Genomic DNA, 16,872 nt, shown 5'->3' with positions numbered 1-16,872 from the left:
CTCCTTGATCTCAGTAGGTTTAGAGCTGTCGTTCTCTAATTGCACTATTGATCAATCTATTCGAATCAGTATGGTATACAATAATATACCATACCGATCGTAGATCTTACACGGGAGATTTACTCAATTCGATTATATCCTGAATCCTCGATCTTCGACCTATCGATTAACTTGAGAAATCATCCTTTTTGCTAATTCACTACTGCACCCATAACTCTTCTTTTTATCTTTCCCGTCTTAAGCGTAACATTAACTAACTCCATAGCATGCCATAGAATATAATATAATCCAATTGAATCGAATGGACATTAGTTATGTGTAACTATAATACATCAAAGATCAAGGATCGCCCTTTTGAATCGCGGTTTAAGCGGCATATCTCTTAACCACACATCCATTTGGCAAAGACTAAGGTCTTTATTTTCTTACACTCTCACAATGTGTCCACTTGACGGTGATACTTCTGGCTGGTTAGCTTCGTACATCAACTATTACAAACAATACTCCAGTAGGTGCATCAACAGTTAACCTGTGTTCAGTATTCTCTGTTCAGTGTTACGTCCACATCTGAAGCGGTACCAGAACTACAAGAAAACCGGAGGCACGCAGTCAAGTTGTAAATTACGAGATCAGCCACTGATCTCGTGATTCCTTAAAGGAATCTTGCCATCCTCTTTTTATCTCCTTCTCTCTTAAAGTTCTGCTGTAAACTCGAGCAGCCACCAAAGAATGCCCAGGATAATTTATGCTCTCAATCGAGTACGACTTTACCAAGACTAAAGTCGCGGCTACACTCCAAACCGGCAGATCCTAAGCCACTTTCCTGGACAACTTTAACTCCGATAAGTTAACTCAGATCGTAAAAGAAACTATTGCATTCAATTCGTAATATTCTATTGAATAACTTAACAGCCTTAACTATTTCCTTTCCTGAGAACCCAACGTACTTTTGTCGACTCAACTTTAGCCTCTTCACTATTGATATATTTTGACTGTAAAATAATAAAATTATATGGTATTATATAGTTTACGTGACACCTGGTCCTGATGGAGAATCTTGCAGATTAAGTTCCGCAGGAGAAAAGCAAGAGCTGTCTCATTTCTGATGCAGTTTTAGTTTCTTGCGTTGCATTACACTATGCTGAGTTTGAGTTGGGACTCGTTGATTTACGCTTTGACCACAAGTCTATAACCGAGACCAGACACTCTTTTTTAGTGTTCACGGTTACACACTTGCGTACTACGAAATACCGCTACTAAATTATCGTAGGAAACATTTATATACGTCACTCGAAACGATATGAGGCATAAATAAATCAGCGGCAGACCTCAAAAACCATTTGTGTCTTCATCTTTAATATCTTTATCTTATACTCTTCTTTTTGAGTATCATCATCATCATCATCATTATTAGCTAAAAGGATACCAGCACCGGTACCAGTGATTTCATCACTTTCGCTCAAACTTTAAGCACATTTATAATTCACAAATCCAATTTGTTCAGCGCGGTACCTTATTACAAATTATGAATTACTAATTTCTGTGAGTTATTGATTTATTTAACACTCTTAACTGGTGGTCTATTAGTTTTCTGTTAATTTATCTTGGTTCAAAAATTTATGAAGATCATTTGCAAGCTAAGATGTAAGTAAAATTTTTCAAATTTAGTTTTTTTTTTTTTTTTGAATCAAATAAAAATTTACTAAATTTTTCTCATCATCAAAATCCAGTTCATTCTCGATGAATTTTCTCGAAAATTGACAATCCGGCTTCTAATGCTAATGATGAGGTCTATTAACCCGAGTATTGAATTTCTAACTAAACCAAACAGCAAATATCAGATGAGATCAACATCACCCTGAAAGTACTTTAATACTGTGCAGCCGGTATCATAATACACATAGCAGATAATGAAATCTTCAGCATGTGGCATATGCTGTGAGTCATCGCGCTATCACACGGTTTCTCGCGGAAGATTGTAAATTAATGTCACATGTCACGGGAGTTATCTCTCATATATTCTGGCCGTGTCTATACTAGCCTATCATACATACAGTGACATACACAGTGTAAGTGGACTAAACTACAGCAAAAACAAGTGTCCAAGTTTACCAATATGCGACTGGACGTGATTCTCCTCACAATAGCCGTAATCATATCCACGAAATGTTTGTGTCATTTAGTTGAGGTTTATACTTCCCAAAAGTTTTATTCAAACTTATTACACAACTAACACGTTTTCTCATCCCCAGACACTGGATCAGATTCTTGTTCACTTTTTCCGGTTTATCGATCACTTAACTTCTTGGTAACTACATTTCAAGATTATAAATATCCTAACATGACATTCGAGTCAAATTTGGCTTAACCCGTCCAAAAATGAATTCTCAATTAATTATTCAACTTATAGTTTAAGTTTTATCGGTAGAAATAGTCCGATAACTTTATTATTCATATTAATCCCAAAATATTTGGACATTTAATCACTTTTTGCTGTGGATAACTGGTCTAGGGGATGAATAAAAGATTTGCTTTAAAATAAATGGAAATATTAATACGATAGTTTAAATTGCATTTATATTTTATAATGCAGATGAATATGAATATGAAATAATTAATGAATGTGAAATGGGTTTGATATAAATAAGAAAAATTACAAGATTACTGTATGTTTTAATAGTTAATTTGATCATTTTAAAGGTACTTGTAAAAATAAAAATAATCGATCTGAATTCTGGACAGGTATCTCAGTACACCGGTTTCAGGCAATTTAATTAAAGTATTAATATCAGCTTAATTTTATAGAAGAATTATATTAGAAATTCAATAATAGATTGATATCGTCAATAAAGATAATTGTTACATAAATTGCAATTATCATTTGCTTTAAATAGGTCTTAATATTTATATTTGTTTGATGGAGTTTCTGGGGAAATTTGGGTTAAAATAAGAATTTGAGAGGGTGATTTGATTGATGGTATGTGGTTTGAGATATCTATTTTGAGTGACAAATGAGTGAAAATAGAAATTGGAATTGTTATATTTTTTACTTGAAATTATAATTAAAACAAGTTTGTTCTTTCAACCCAGAAGTTTTTGGATTTATTTAGAAAGAATCTTAAATCTGTCCGAGATTTTTGATGTTGGGATTTTATTTTACAAAAATCTTTTGTAATTTTTCAATTGCTTTTTATCCGTGAAAATTAATGTAGTGTTTTTGATAAAAAATTAAATTGAATCCCACAAAAATAATGAGAAAAAAAATTCTTCATCAAAAATTTGAATTTCTTAAGCTAAGAAAAGTTTCATGACAAAAATTCTTGAATGAAGAATATTTCTCCACACATTCAAACAAAAATTAGATAAACTCCTATTAATTAAACGGAACAAAATAAACTAAAAGTATCCTATAATAATTCAACAAAAGCTTGAATTATGGCGGTTGAGAAGAACAATTAAGCAATACATCGATAAGAGTGATGAGTGATTATGAATAGTAAATCTGACATTATAAAAATTTAGATGAAAATGAAACGATGCTGGATAAAAAGACACATATTGGAGAAATAATTTACCGCAGTAGGTGGACGGTGTGCTGTCCGGTATCTAGACAAGTCTATGGAGGATGAGGATGAGGAAGTTTGGTCCTATCTGGCAAATGGGAAATATATTAAGCGTGTAAGTGAAATAGAGATAGTGTTGTAATAATATATCGATTATGACAGCGTGAGCAGTGAACGAGTTCGACTGGTGAGGATAAAGAGTGTGGGGGTGATATGAGTGTGAGTGAGTTGCGGGTGTGAGTGAGTTGAGAGTAAAGAGATTAGTATAGAGGACGGACAAATAAATAGATCGAGAGGTTCCAGTCATATCGAGAAGCATGTCCAGTGAGAGAGTGTTCAACATACTGGCAGCATATGGTCTACGTTTGACCCACCCCTCATCTCTCATCTCTGTACTCCGACTATATACATACTCATCCTCATTCTACATATTGTCTATATCTATATCTAGTTTGCTTTACGCCTCCTCTTCGTCACTTCCCTACGCTACTACTACGGCTTGTCCGATACTGATAACCCCCGATAATGCTCACCGGCGGCATCGCCACGTACCGTGATTCCTCCAAACATGCTACATATTTACATTAAAGCATTGCTTTTTGCTTACTTCTGTTTCGGATATCTAATTCATAATTCGTAATTAGTGATCGTTCAATTAATTCTTCGTTTTTTATTTTTTTTATCCGACTATTACTTTTTGATGAAGTTGATTGACAAATCGGCAATAAAATTTAGAGATGAGATTTTATGGAATAATTGTTGATATTAAATTATTTAATAATATTTTCATCCATGATAAAAATTAATATTGTTAATATTTAAAAGAAAATATTGAACAATGATTATCATCAAAACTTGTTAATTAAAAATTTTAATAGTTCATAATTTTTCTCCCTCCAATCCTGACTTTAAAAATAGAAAAATATGTTAGCAATTAATCCCAATAAAAAAATATTTCACATACTACTTTAACCGGATTTTAAAAACTCCCAACATAAAATCCAATATTTACACTATTACGCAAGCGAGTACTTATAAAACATATGTAGTACATAAGCGATAAAATAGTGATTGATAATTTGACCGTAAGGACATTAATCATCCCAAGAAAAACATAAAAAAGGTTATTTAACCGAGGGTGCTAAAAACGTAACCACATTGATGACATGTATATTGTATTTTGTATAATACTGTACCAAGCCATATGTTCGCCAGTATTTCATCTACTGGTTCAAAATAGACACCCGTACTTTTTCACTCCCAAAAAATAAAAGTACTAGACCATTTGAATTTCGGGATCGAATCCTTGCACACGTAATTTAACCCTAAAAATTTTCTTTTTCTTCCTTTAAATTCAAAAGGTCTCGCGTCATCGCGAGCTCGGGCAATTGAGGACAAAGTAGAGGACACTTTACTGCAGCATATGTACAGTATAAGTATGTATTATCCTATAGGTGTATTTATTTAGTAGCTTTTGCCTCGGTTAGGCAGACTCAGGATAAAAAGATGAAACAAAAAGCCGATTACGCAACCGAGGGATGAAATACGAGGGTTGCCGTCGGAAAAGAGAACGGGGCTACAATAGGGTAATTTTCACGCGAGATTTGGGAGGCGATTTCGCGCGAGCTCTTCTGGCTATTCTTTTAGTATAGTCTAGTCTTTCTCTATTCGTTTTCTGTTTACGACTTTGGTCCTCTGGCCCCATGAAGAATAGTATAGTATAGTAGTCTTCTCGTTCTCGAGCTTATTTTATATTAGCCCCTTCTCACTCTGCCATATGTGTATGTGTATGTATATGTATATGTATATGTATATGTGCGGAAGGTGGAGGCAGAGTATGAGATACGGCTGGCGGGCCATTTCAATGTAGCCACGCGTTTGTTATTCTCTGGCACTTTGTTATTCGGAACCGGCTCTCGGGCTTCCGTTTCGGGACAAATGGTCCCGCTCTTTCACTCTCTTTTTAACTTTTAAAACTTACCATCCTCTACAGATATATGTATTTGTATACGCTTCTTTATTCTTGGGTGCTTTAGTTATATGACGCACAACACCCTTGCTACATACGGTTTAGATACACAAGCCCAAGTGCCTCTTGTTCCATCTCAAGCTAAATGATCCGATGTGATAAAAGAAATGAAATGTCTGGGTAACTTACCTGAAACAAAAATAGAAAATTTATGTTAGTTTTTATTTTTTAACATTTTTAGTTTTAGAGACAAATTTTTGATCTCTATTTTAAAACAAGAGTTACATAGTAAATTTTTTTAATTTATTACTAATTAATAATTAATTTAATTTTGTTCTAAATTATTAAGTTTTACTTATAAATTCAAATTCTGGCTCAAAAATGCGATTTAAGGAAAAATTAAAGTTTTCTTTTGTAAAGAATTAAATTTCCAATCAAAAAGGTCTCTTATCATTTTTTTATATCTCCAATATTTAGCCTAAAATTTGAAGATTAAACACACGAAATATTGAAAGAAAAAATTTTATTCGTAAATAAATAGCCAAGCTAAACGTCGTTAATTAGCTAACCGATTTGAAGGATCTAAACAGCGGAGGGCTGAAGATCGACATCATCGATATCCCAGATCCCAGGTCCGGTATAGCAAATAGCCGCGGGGGTTTGCTACTCTGCTCTGTACTTTGTTACATCACCTCGCGTTCTGTCGTCGGTTTGACAGAAGAGAAGAGAAGAGAAGTGATAGCGTTGGGTGCTGAGTTGTAGGAGATTTAGGCATGTAATTGGCTCAGCTGGTGTTGACGCGATCCTATCATCAATACCTCATCAGCCGCCCCCGGGAAACCTGTATCCTCTGAATCCGAACCCCTATACTACTACAGATACATACAGACGTATAGTTTAGAATATAGAGTATATGTGTACGTAGTCCTTACCCCTCAACCCTCTGACCCTACATATTCACTACAAACTACGTACTACATTCTACCGACTATATCCCTTGATCGTCGCCTCGGGTTCACCCAAGAATACTAACCAGATAGTCATATTTTTTTAACACTATACTTTTCTCTAGATTTTTTTTTTTTTTTCAATTTATTTTTACATGGAAACAATATTTGTTAAATTTACAGTTTTACTCTTGTGAAAATCCTTTACCATTTAATTTTGACACTAAAAATTAACAACAAGAGATGAAGATGTTTTGGAAGAAAGCTAAGATTAGTAAATTTAGTTTCTGGAAAAAAAGTCAAATTTTCGTGGAAAAAATTTAAACAGCATGTGAAAAAAATTTGTAATTTACTTGGAAAAAAAATGTAAATAGTCAATGAAAAATTTTCCATTGGAAAAATGGATTGTATAAAACTATACAAAAATATATTTTGGATCGAGTTATTCCTACAAATCCGACATGAATTAACAATATAATTTTCTTCCATCTATATTAACATACAACGTAATCTCGGAGACAAAATTTCGATTAGTCATTTCCCGCGAGGTTTTATCTCATAAGCGGATAAATCGAGCAGATTAGGGAGTAAGCAGGCGGCGATTCAGATGCCTAGAAGTGAGTCTACTTATTGCTGGAAATTAACATCTTTTAATTTTAAATGAAATGACACGTCGGCACTTTATTTCCAGTAGGATACTTCTTAATATATATGTATACATTTATTTGTGAAGAAAGAGACGTGGTAGGATGAATGAGGTTGGTTTGCCGAGTGGTGAGAGATCCTTCGAGAGAGCGTGTTAATCCTAAGACTTATGCCGCTGTAAGATGCCCAGATTTATACGGCTTAGTACAAACGTCTTGACGACGCGAGCTCTCTGCTCGGTATCCTGTATCCCGTGGGATCCTGAGGATATTTATATACATATATACATAGAGTGGCCCGGATGAATAGAAGACATGCTTTTCAACCGGGTCCTTGGCCTTCTTCCTCCATCTTCTTGTTCCTTGGCGTGTCCTTTTTTTAGGCAGGATAATGGCACGCTCTAATACTGATACACCTTGTCTCTTATCTACATAAATGAGATACGATAGATAAGTTCACTGAACTAGTGCGAGGTAAAGAGTGTAAGTGCTGGTGATGAGGGACACACCAAACTCAACGACCTTTAGTTGTCGATTCGGGTGGCCATGCGGGCGTGATAATATCCAATATCCTCGTTTGGTGTTCACTTATGTTAGTGCCCCAAGCGGCAACCCTCTGATAACCCTCTGATAATTTTCAGCCATTAATCGCTGATAAAGACGCACTTGTAGATTGGACGGTCAATCGACTTGTGCTAGTGATAAAAATGGGTTTGTATTTTTTTATAGAATCATTTTTTTCTCCAAAAAATTAATAAATTATTTTGTAAAAAATTTTTTTTATTTGTTGGGGCACAAAATTTTGTTTTAAAAAATTTCAAATTAAAATTTTGTACTTTTTTAAATTAATTTGAACAAAATATCTCAAACCAAAAATAAATTTTGGATAGATGACAATTAAGCCAATAGTAAAATAAAAAAAGTCGATAAATTTCATTTTTGTCATAATATCCATGCACTGTAAAACAAAATAAGATTTCCGAAGCCGAAGAAATATCAAAAAGGCAAGTAAAGATATAATATTGGTATTCATGAATAAAATTGTTGATCGGCATGTATCCCGAAGGGTTCAAAAAGATTGGAGCGATTTGAGTGGGTGTATGTGGTGACCAGTGCATGTGTTATTTATCCATTTACATATATACATCTATACAATCCATATTTTGGACAGAAGAAAGTCATGATGTAGTCTAGTCATGTAGGAGGTAGGATTTAGAGACTGACCATCTACCGGTGTTGAAGGGGATGAAAAAGTACCAAAGAAACAAATCCTACATCAGTGTATTTTCATCCTCTATTACTGCTATAGAACTATAACTGTTTCCTTCCCAAGAAACACCGAGGAATATTTCGGTTTCTCCTTTTTTCTCCTTTAACATCGCCGATGTCGACTGTCCTGACATCCACGAACAATAAACTAAAGTCTCATCATCCGCGGGGATTTACTATGATAACGCGAGTATCATTCCCCCGGGAAACGCCACTAGTCGCGTAAAGTCCGTTGTGTTTGTGCTGTTCTTCTGTTGTTCGCTTAACTGTATGACCACACCCGCCTTTTTTGTTGTTTCTTTTATTTGTTCCAGATACCATCCCCTAAATAAATATATGTTTTAATGTGTGTGTGTGTGTGTGTGTGTGTGTGTGTGTGTGTGTGTGTGTGTGTGTGTGTGTGTGTGTGTGTGTGTGTGTGTGTGTGTGTGTGTGTGTGTGTGTGTGTGTGTGTGTGTGTGTGTGTGTGTGTGTGTGTGTGTGTGTGTGTGTGTGTGTGTGTGTGTGTGTGTGAATACATGTGTGTAGAAGGTCAGGATGACAACGATAAGAGAAAAAGAGAAAAGCATTAAATAAATGGAGGTGGCGAAAGAGACACTCGGTAGGACAAGCGAAAATGGGAACCTGACCGCGGATCAACGACGAGCGCCTTTTAATTTAGACAAATCGTCTCGATTAGCATAACGGGATAAATTATACCCGGGCATCCGGGACGCGTGCAATGGGGTGACAAGTCCTCAGGATACTGGTATACACTAGAGTGGGATACACAAAACCGAACCACGACTTTTCTGACCGTCATCAACCGCAGATAGGGCTTCCTATGACGAAGATAGACCACCGTTTTCTGATGCTAGTCGGACTTTTTTTTTTTTTCTTTTTACAAAGATTTAATAACTTTAGATTGCCTTTGTCAACATGCAGACAAGACTTTTTTTTTCTGTTTTTTGTATTAGAGAATATTTTTGAAAAAAAATTTTTTTTTCGCTCAATCATATCGACTTAGGATAATTTTAAACAGTTTTTTAACAAATTGATAAATTTTATCAAATATTTTAATAAAATATCTTCAGTAGAAAAAAAATGTCCCATTAAAATAAAAATCTCATCACATCAACTTCGAAAACTTTTCCATTAAGAGCCGACTCTTATCTCAATTAATTAACAAAAAGATTAACATCAAAGCATTTAAATCCTAAACGTTAATTAACAAAATATTTATCTGGATTTATTAATATAATAACGAGTAAAAAAGAAGCTCCAAGCAGGCGTACATACAAATGAGATAAATCGAACCAGAAAGAGACATCAAGAAGTCGCAGAGTAGAAACTATAATAACAGCTTGTTGCACGCAATTCGCAAGTTATTAACCGTTCCTCGATATCTGCCTTCAATATAATAAGTATTATAGTTCCTCCTGCGTCCCAGGGATATTCCCATAAAAAATCCTTCCTTACACCGGTACACTCATTGAAATAAACACATCCTCTCTATTAAGAGCCCGGCAAAAGCGAGGACCCGAGAAAACAAGACGAGAAATAAAGGAGAAGTGGATCGATAAACGAAAACTCTGTCGATTGCATTCTCGCGAGGATAATGCTTCCTTCCATCCTCAATGCTCTTGTTTTTTATTTTTTATTTTTTATCGCTACACTCCACTCCACTCAATCGTTTTCGATCGCAATCCACACCCGTTGCAAGTATATACACACTGGCTTGTGTGAACATCTTCTGGCACAGATATGAAAGGCAAGGATACTATCCTCGAATCCTTAATTGAACGATGCACTCGAGTTATGAGGATGAGACCGCAATCGGGAGCGATTCGCGAACTCCGAGTTTATTATGTATTTCGGTCAGATCCGCCCGAAACCTTTATCTTTATCTTTATTATTGTAATCATTATCATCGTTGCCATTATCACTTTTTTGCGGTATTTTTTTCGGGCTAATCACTCGAAGCTGGGCAAATAAAATGGAAGTGGATAACGGCCAAAATGAAGCACAAGGCAGCGTGTAATGTAATGAAGATTCTTCTTCATTGTGTTGTAAAAAATCTTATCCTCGGATAAAATAAAAATAAAACAGAAGTGAGTTGGTATAAGTCCAACGACGTGGCCTTGCAAGATTTTATAGCTTTTTGACGGACCACATCTCACGCTGGTGCAGGACAAGTATGCTCGTATGTTGGCAACAAAGTTGCAAATTTGCATCCACGTCAATGTCGCCGGATGTGGATACAATACAACGGTTGACTTAACTAATAATATATAGCTAATAAGCCGGTATTTACGATACTATTAAATCGAGTTCATTTTAAATTTCATTACCACTTTTGCAAGAATGTTAAGATCATCACCAATTACACGATTTTAAACTATCTTCTTTCAATATTTTTTTTTTTTTTTTTTTTTTTTTACAATTTTAATACCTATTTAGATTGCTATTTAATCTTGAGGATTTTTATTATCTTCATTATAAATTTTTTTCCTATTGATAATTCAATTCATATTTCAACAATTAATATTTTAATGAAGTTCTCTTCATTGCTATAGAAAAAAATTTATGATTTTTTATTTTTTTAGAATCGAGGTTGCAAATAAAGGTTACTAAAAAAATAATCGAATGAATATAAGGATAAGAAATCACAATAATTTGAAACTAGCTTGTAAATGTATTGACTTGGTAAGATCTGAGGAGTCCATTAACCAGTTTAGTTCCTATCGATGGTCATAGTGATACACTCTGGGTAGCAGAATTTATATATGTGCTCATGTGCTCATAGGATGACTGCTGCAGGAGGCAAGGAAGAATACAAAGATATAATACCGAGAGTTGTGTGTTTGTTGGTTACTTTGAAGAGTTTAGCGGAGATAAATAAAATAAAATGATGAATAAAGAACTAAAAGAAGTTGAAGGAGTTACAAAAAGAAGATAACGATGGGCCACTCACCATTAGCTTTCTCAGCCGATCGTAAGTTTCATCGATCGTTAAACCACGCACTTAATCGTCATGTCGGCGCGGTGTTGTAAACTTATACTGCTGCTGTCTCTCTCTTTTTGCGTTTTATTTATTTTTGGGATTTAGTACTTGTAATTTTTGGTTATTATTATTTTTCAAGTATAGTATAAAATGACGGTGTAATTTCTTACATAACTATTTCTATAATATTTTTTTTTCGTCTGTTTTAATTTTTTGAAACAATATATTAGTTAAAATTTGAAAAATTTAATAAATAAAATTTGGATAAATTGACAATACAAGAATAAAAGTAAAGTGAAAATAAAAATGACAGTAATGAGGAATGACCAATGAGTTTGGATGAAAAGTTCACCCTAAGTTATCCCCTTAAAAAAGGACTTGGGGATCGAGCCGTTTTTTTATATCCCTGTGTATTCAAATGTCAGCTGGGATCAACCATTTGACACATTTTTACGTTTCAAAATATTATTTGCACTTCTTCATCCTCTCTACCCTCCAGCGCCCCACTACCACTCACCACGGAACGTGAATCTTTAGGAATACAAATAACCCATACTTTAAAGCCACGGGTTTACTGCCAACTTCCGACTATTTCTAAGGGAGCGAAACAACGAGTAATATCTATATATATATCTATATAACTTTATGTAGATCTTTTTATTCGAAGGTCTTGTAAGGCTTAACGATTCAATAACCGATTGGATTCGTTGCTGTCGTAGTTTGCATCCAAAGTGTCTCGCGTCGTCTGACATTATCAGGCAAAAAATGAAACAAAATAAAAAGCAATATCATAATATAATATCCAATTCTCAAACTCACACCCCAGTTTATATTTTTCTGGATCCAGTCAACATTTTCGATTTTATCACTGTATTATCCAATATTAAATTTTTTTTTCTATAATTTATTTTGTATCAACAATTTTTTAAAATGATTTTTATTTTAGAATAAAATACTTTATAGTTAACTTTCTAGTTATGAAAAGATTCAAGAACCATGCGCCACCTGTCGGAAATTTTTAATACTACCTTTAATTGAAAAATTATAAATGGGAGTAAATAAATAAATCAAAAAATTTTTTAAAGCAAAATCTACATAAAAAAATTTGGACCAATAAATCTCAAATTGCTGTGACACTCATACTTCCTTAATTCAATAAAATTTAACAGCAAATTATTTCCTAAAATTTGGCGAAGTATAAAAAGATGACAGAAAGCGGTTTCTTGTAGGAATAAAGAAAAATCGCGATCGGCGACGCGTGATAACATTTTTTAAAGAACTTTCTTGAGCTGTTGGTTCGCGGCAAAGAAAAATGATGAAACGTATAAAAAGCGTCTACATGAGGAGAAGGTAACTTCCAGATGGTGGTCGTTTCTGCGGTGAAATTAAATGATTATGGGCAAACGATATCAAAGGGGAAGAGCGGGAGTCAGTAGGTGGAACGCGTATTTCAATTCTTCAGCCTGACGGGTTTGCGAGATTGCGTATTTTTAAGCTTCTTCTTCTTCACTCGTATCTCTACCGCAAGCCACCGTTCTTGAAGCTCGGGGCGCTTCCGTTTCGTTTAACGTCGAAACGAATCCCCTGGAAAGAGCTCGTCTTCATACCGTCCTGGAACGGGAAGCGCGAAAACGACTTGTTGGTCTTTTCGAGCGTACCAGGGTACTTCCGTTTAAATTTCATGCCCTCGCCAATAATCCAAACTATGTGGAATTGAGGTTTACATGCTTCTTTTTCTGCTCTTGCTTACTTTTTTTTTTTTTTTTTTTTTTTTTTTTCCACTACATGGATAAATCACACTAGATGGTTTCCGTTTCAGACCGTCATACGGAAAAAGGTTAACTTTAACCAACAACTATTTGGTCTTCTGAAATTTATTTTTATTGGACTAAAAAAGCTCTCTTTTTCAACTCAAGAAATTTTTTAAACTTGAATTGAGAAAATAACTGCATTGAAAAACAATTTATTCTTCAATTAATATAAATCGACTTGAAAATATAATAAATTTCTCCACAAAACGCAATGGATCAATGTAATTTCTACCAAAATTGCTCTAATTTATATCAAATTGAGCATCATTAAATAATGAGACCCCAAATGAGGCAAAAGCTTCTAAATGAGTCGAACAGACACCAAATGAGAGGGCGTTAGCGTCACTAGTGAGTTTGTGTAATCCCCTTCTATTTCTGCTCTCGGGTAGCTCGTAGCTGATAGACGCTTATGATCCACAAAACTTGTGTCGATTTGTCGCATCTGTGCAGCCCTACGAACTTCTGCTTAAATCACTCTCGGTTCCTTACCACGACGTGGCTCTCCATCTCCATCTTCAACTCCAGGAGCAGCATACACTATCAACCATCAACCATGATGTATACATCTTGAAAGCGGTCTTTATTGCGATAGCAGGGCAAGTTTGAGCGTGAGTTTGCGTTAACCAACTTTGCCAATCACCGGGCCGTTGAATTAAGGTCGGAGTTATGAATGACGTAGCAAAAACCTTAAAGTCCTGGCTGGTTCATCCGGTTGACCGAGTGGGTGATTACCGGATAAAATCCACAGCTGCCCGCTGTCAAATCTTTTCTCGATTATTCCGAGCCCGAATGCAGATTACATCAAAGTGGTCCCTCAGATCTCGTGCTCGAATTAATCCCACACCCACATACTGATGCTGTTTCACCCTAGAACCCTATGTAGTCGAGTTTTGACTTCTTTCCTCTCCAGAACTGGACAATTTGTTGCTTTTATCAATTTTTTTTGAGCCGATCATATTTTCTGTTCTTTTCTTTCGATCAAAATTTAATTAATTAAAAATTTTCTGTTGATTAATTAATTATATTGACGAGTTACTAAGCAAATCACAAATTTTTCCAGGGTAAATTTAAGCTCGGAAACTGAAGCAGCCACGAGAAATCCGGTGAAGCCTTTTAATCATTCATATACTCAAACGTACCCTTCAACAGTTGAAAATATCTTTAGATACTAACAATTTGGGCAAGATATTAATTTACGCAACTAAAACATCGGCGAGCAGCATACACTGATGGTTTTCGGGTTTGGAACAAAATTGCTTTACATATTCTCGGTCCAGAATATACATCTAGGTATATCTGAGTGTCGTACGGAAATATTATCCGTACGAACGGACGTGTGCCATAAACGAATTAATATCGACGTGTAATAAAATTGAATAACGCGGTTTGACTGAACGTTATCCCGTAAGCGGTCGCACGGCGGATGCGTTCAAAGCTCGCGAGGCTAATGTAGGGTGAAAAGGGGTTGGTAGGGTAGTATGTTGCTGCAGTAGTTGCTAACACCAGTGTGGCTGGAAAAGCAAATTCAATCCGAGCAAACCAACAGAGAGAGAGAGAGAGAGAGAGAGAGAGAGAGAGAGAGAGAGAGAGAGAGAGAAGCTTGCGGAACAAAGAGGGTGAAGGACGAAGAACAGAAAGAGGAATAAAGCTGGAGGTGGAGGACGAGACGCGCCATACGGACGAGCCATTTAAACTTCTCATCCCCCATTACCACGCGTCTGTCCGCATTCTGACTTATACTAGCCATCCTTCACCCCGTTTTCGCGATGATATATAGATATATAGTTGTTTATATGGCACACCCTCTAAATGAAACGGCCTTACGAGTACTTGCGATGCCGTTTTTGTCTAGTAGTATTCAATCGCTAAAAAGAATTGGTCTCTTTCGTCATATTTATATCAAAATAAAAAAATTACAAAAATAATTAAACCTTTGATCAAAAATTTCGAATTTTCCTCCACTAAAAAAATTAATTTCAAAATAAGAAATTCTTTGATAAAAACGTTTTTAAAAGTTTTTTGAATCAAGAATTTTTTTCTGTCAGTATATATTTAGACCGGTAAAAAAATTTGGTGCAAATATTTTCAGACTTTACTCTAGTTTGAAAGACATACATATATTTATGAATGATGTATGTATATAAAAGTGTGAACATGTAGGGAAGAAAGTTGAAGAGCCGCACGTCATTTTAAAATTTCTGTTGGACCTGATAATTTTATTCATTTTTCTCGGCTAAGCCAGACAGGATCCTCAGTCGCTGAGTTTGCCTATGGTAATGCGATACTGCCACCGGTTTGTCTTTTACTTCTATCTCTTTTGGTATCTCCGTACTTCTCCTGGATTTTTCACCCTCTCGAGAAATGCTAGGCTCACCAGCTGTGAATTTTATATATGTATGTCTTTTATCCATGTATAAATCTGTAAATGTATAAATGTCCGCATGCCAGTGTGTATAGGCAGGAAGAGACCGGCTGGAATATTATTAGTAATTAACGAAAAAGAATATCACATTGACTGTGAACTGTAGCTTGGGCCTTTTTGAATTGGTAATCGCTCGCTCCGGCAAAATTATTCCGGAGTGATGAACAATTCCCCGAGTTTCTGATTACTTTTTCACTTAACTAAAAGACGGGAAAAATTCACTATTTATTCATTGTCGGTGAGCCAAATTTATATAATTTTGGTTTGTACTCTGATAAAAAAATTGATCAACTGTTAATTAATCAATTCATTTATTTCGAAAAATTTTATTAATTTATTAAGTAAAACTGTTTAAAATTATGAGAAATATTTATTAAATATCAGAAAATTTTTCTGTTAGTTTATTCTTATTTTTTATCACCAAATTAAAAGTGGTAGATATTTTATTAAAAAATTTTAAATGTCTAAATAATTAAAAAAAAAAAAAAAAAAAAAAAAAACTTCATTAATTTTTGATTCAATTAAAATACCAGGTTTGAATTTTTGATAATTTCCACATGAATGATCAATATTTAATATTAAAAACTAATGTTTACCAACAAGACCTTCCAAAAATAAAAAAAAATTTTTTCAATATCACATATTGAACTTCAAAACCAAAAATTAATATCTCTCAGCGTTAATAAAAGCAGGCATAGTTCCGTTATCCCAGTTAAATAGTTACCATATATATATTTCCTCGCAAAGTAAACAGAAAAATTGAAAAATCGGGATTTAAGGGATTTTTGAAATATGACAAACTATCGACACATATCAATGAGAGTTCCAAGGGATGAGAGAGGTTACTGCTATGTAGGATAATATTTGACGAGGATAAAAATAAACTTCAAACTGAATATGAACAAAAAAGCAAAACACAGAAACAGGAGGGCAATAAAAAATATAACAAAAAAAAAACAAGTATAAATATCTATGCCTCTTCCTACATCTGGATTGAGACGCACAAATATTATATCGCACACAATGTATAAATGTACTATATCTACAGTATAGCAAAGTGAAATGTCATTGCAGATGATGCTTTATTTTATATTTGTATTTATATTTATATTTTGGTTGCTGTTTTGATATCGCGCTGGTGTTTGATGATGACACGTATGTATACGAAGAGTAAACCAGGGATTTTCTGATCACTAAAACCTATATTATACAGTATTTTGACCCCACAGGCTGCAATATGACATTACAGATAGATTCGCGATTT

General features: G+C 34.6%; 1 long non-coding RNA gene across 1 annotated transcript; it reads right to left on the bottom strand.

Annotated features, from left to right (window-relative positions):
* Positions 1-5,540: 5,540 nt before the first annotated feature.
* On the bottom strand, positions 5,541-15,534 carry LOC141527154 (uncharacterized). The gene is made up of 3 exons (XR_012479152.1): positions 15,394-15,534; positions 6,225-6,404; positions 5,541-5,721 (listed from the first exon to the last, which is right to left on the bottom strand). It is a non-coding gene; the product is annotated as an uncharacterized LOC141527154 (long non-coding RNA).
* Positions 15,535-16,872: the final 1,338 nt, after the last annotated feature.

This window comes from Cotesia typhae, unplaced genomic scaffold, assembly GCF_013202065.1.
Source record: "Cotesia typhae breed Kobodo isofemale line unplaced genomic scaffold, CoteBio_Ctyphae contig_4, whole genome shotgun sequence".
Taxonomy (NCBI): domain Eukaryota; kingdom Metazoa; phylum Arthropoda; class Insecta; order Hymenoptera; family Braconidae; genus Cotesia; species Cotesia typhae.
The sequence above is the reverse complement of the archived record's forward strand: the minus strand, read 5'-3'. Positions and strand labels throughout refer to the sequence as shown.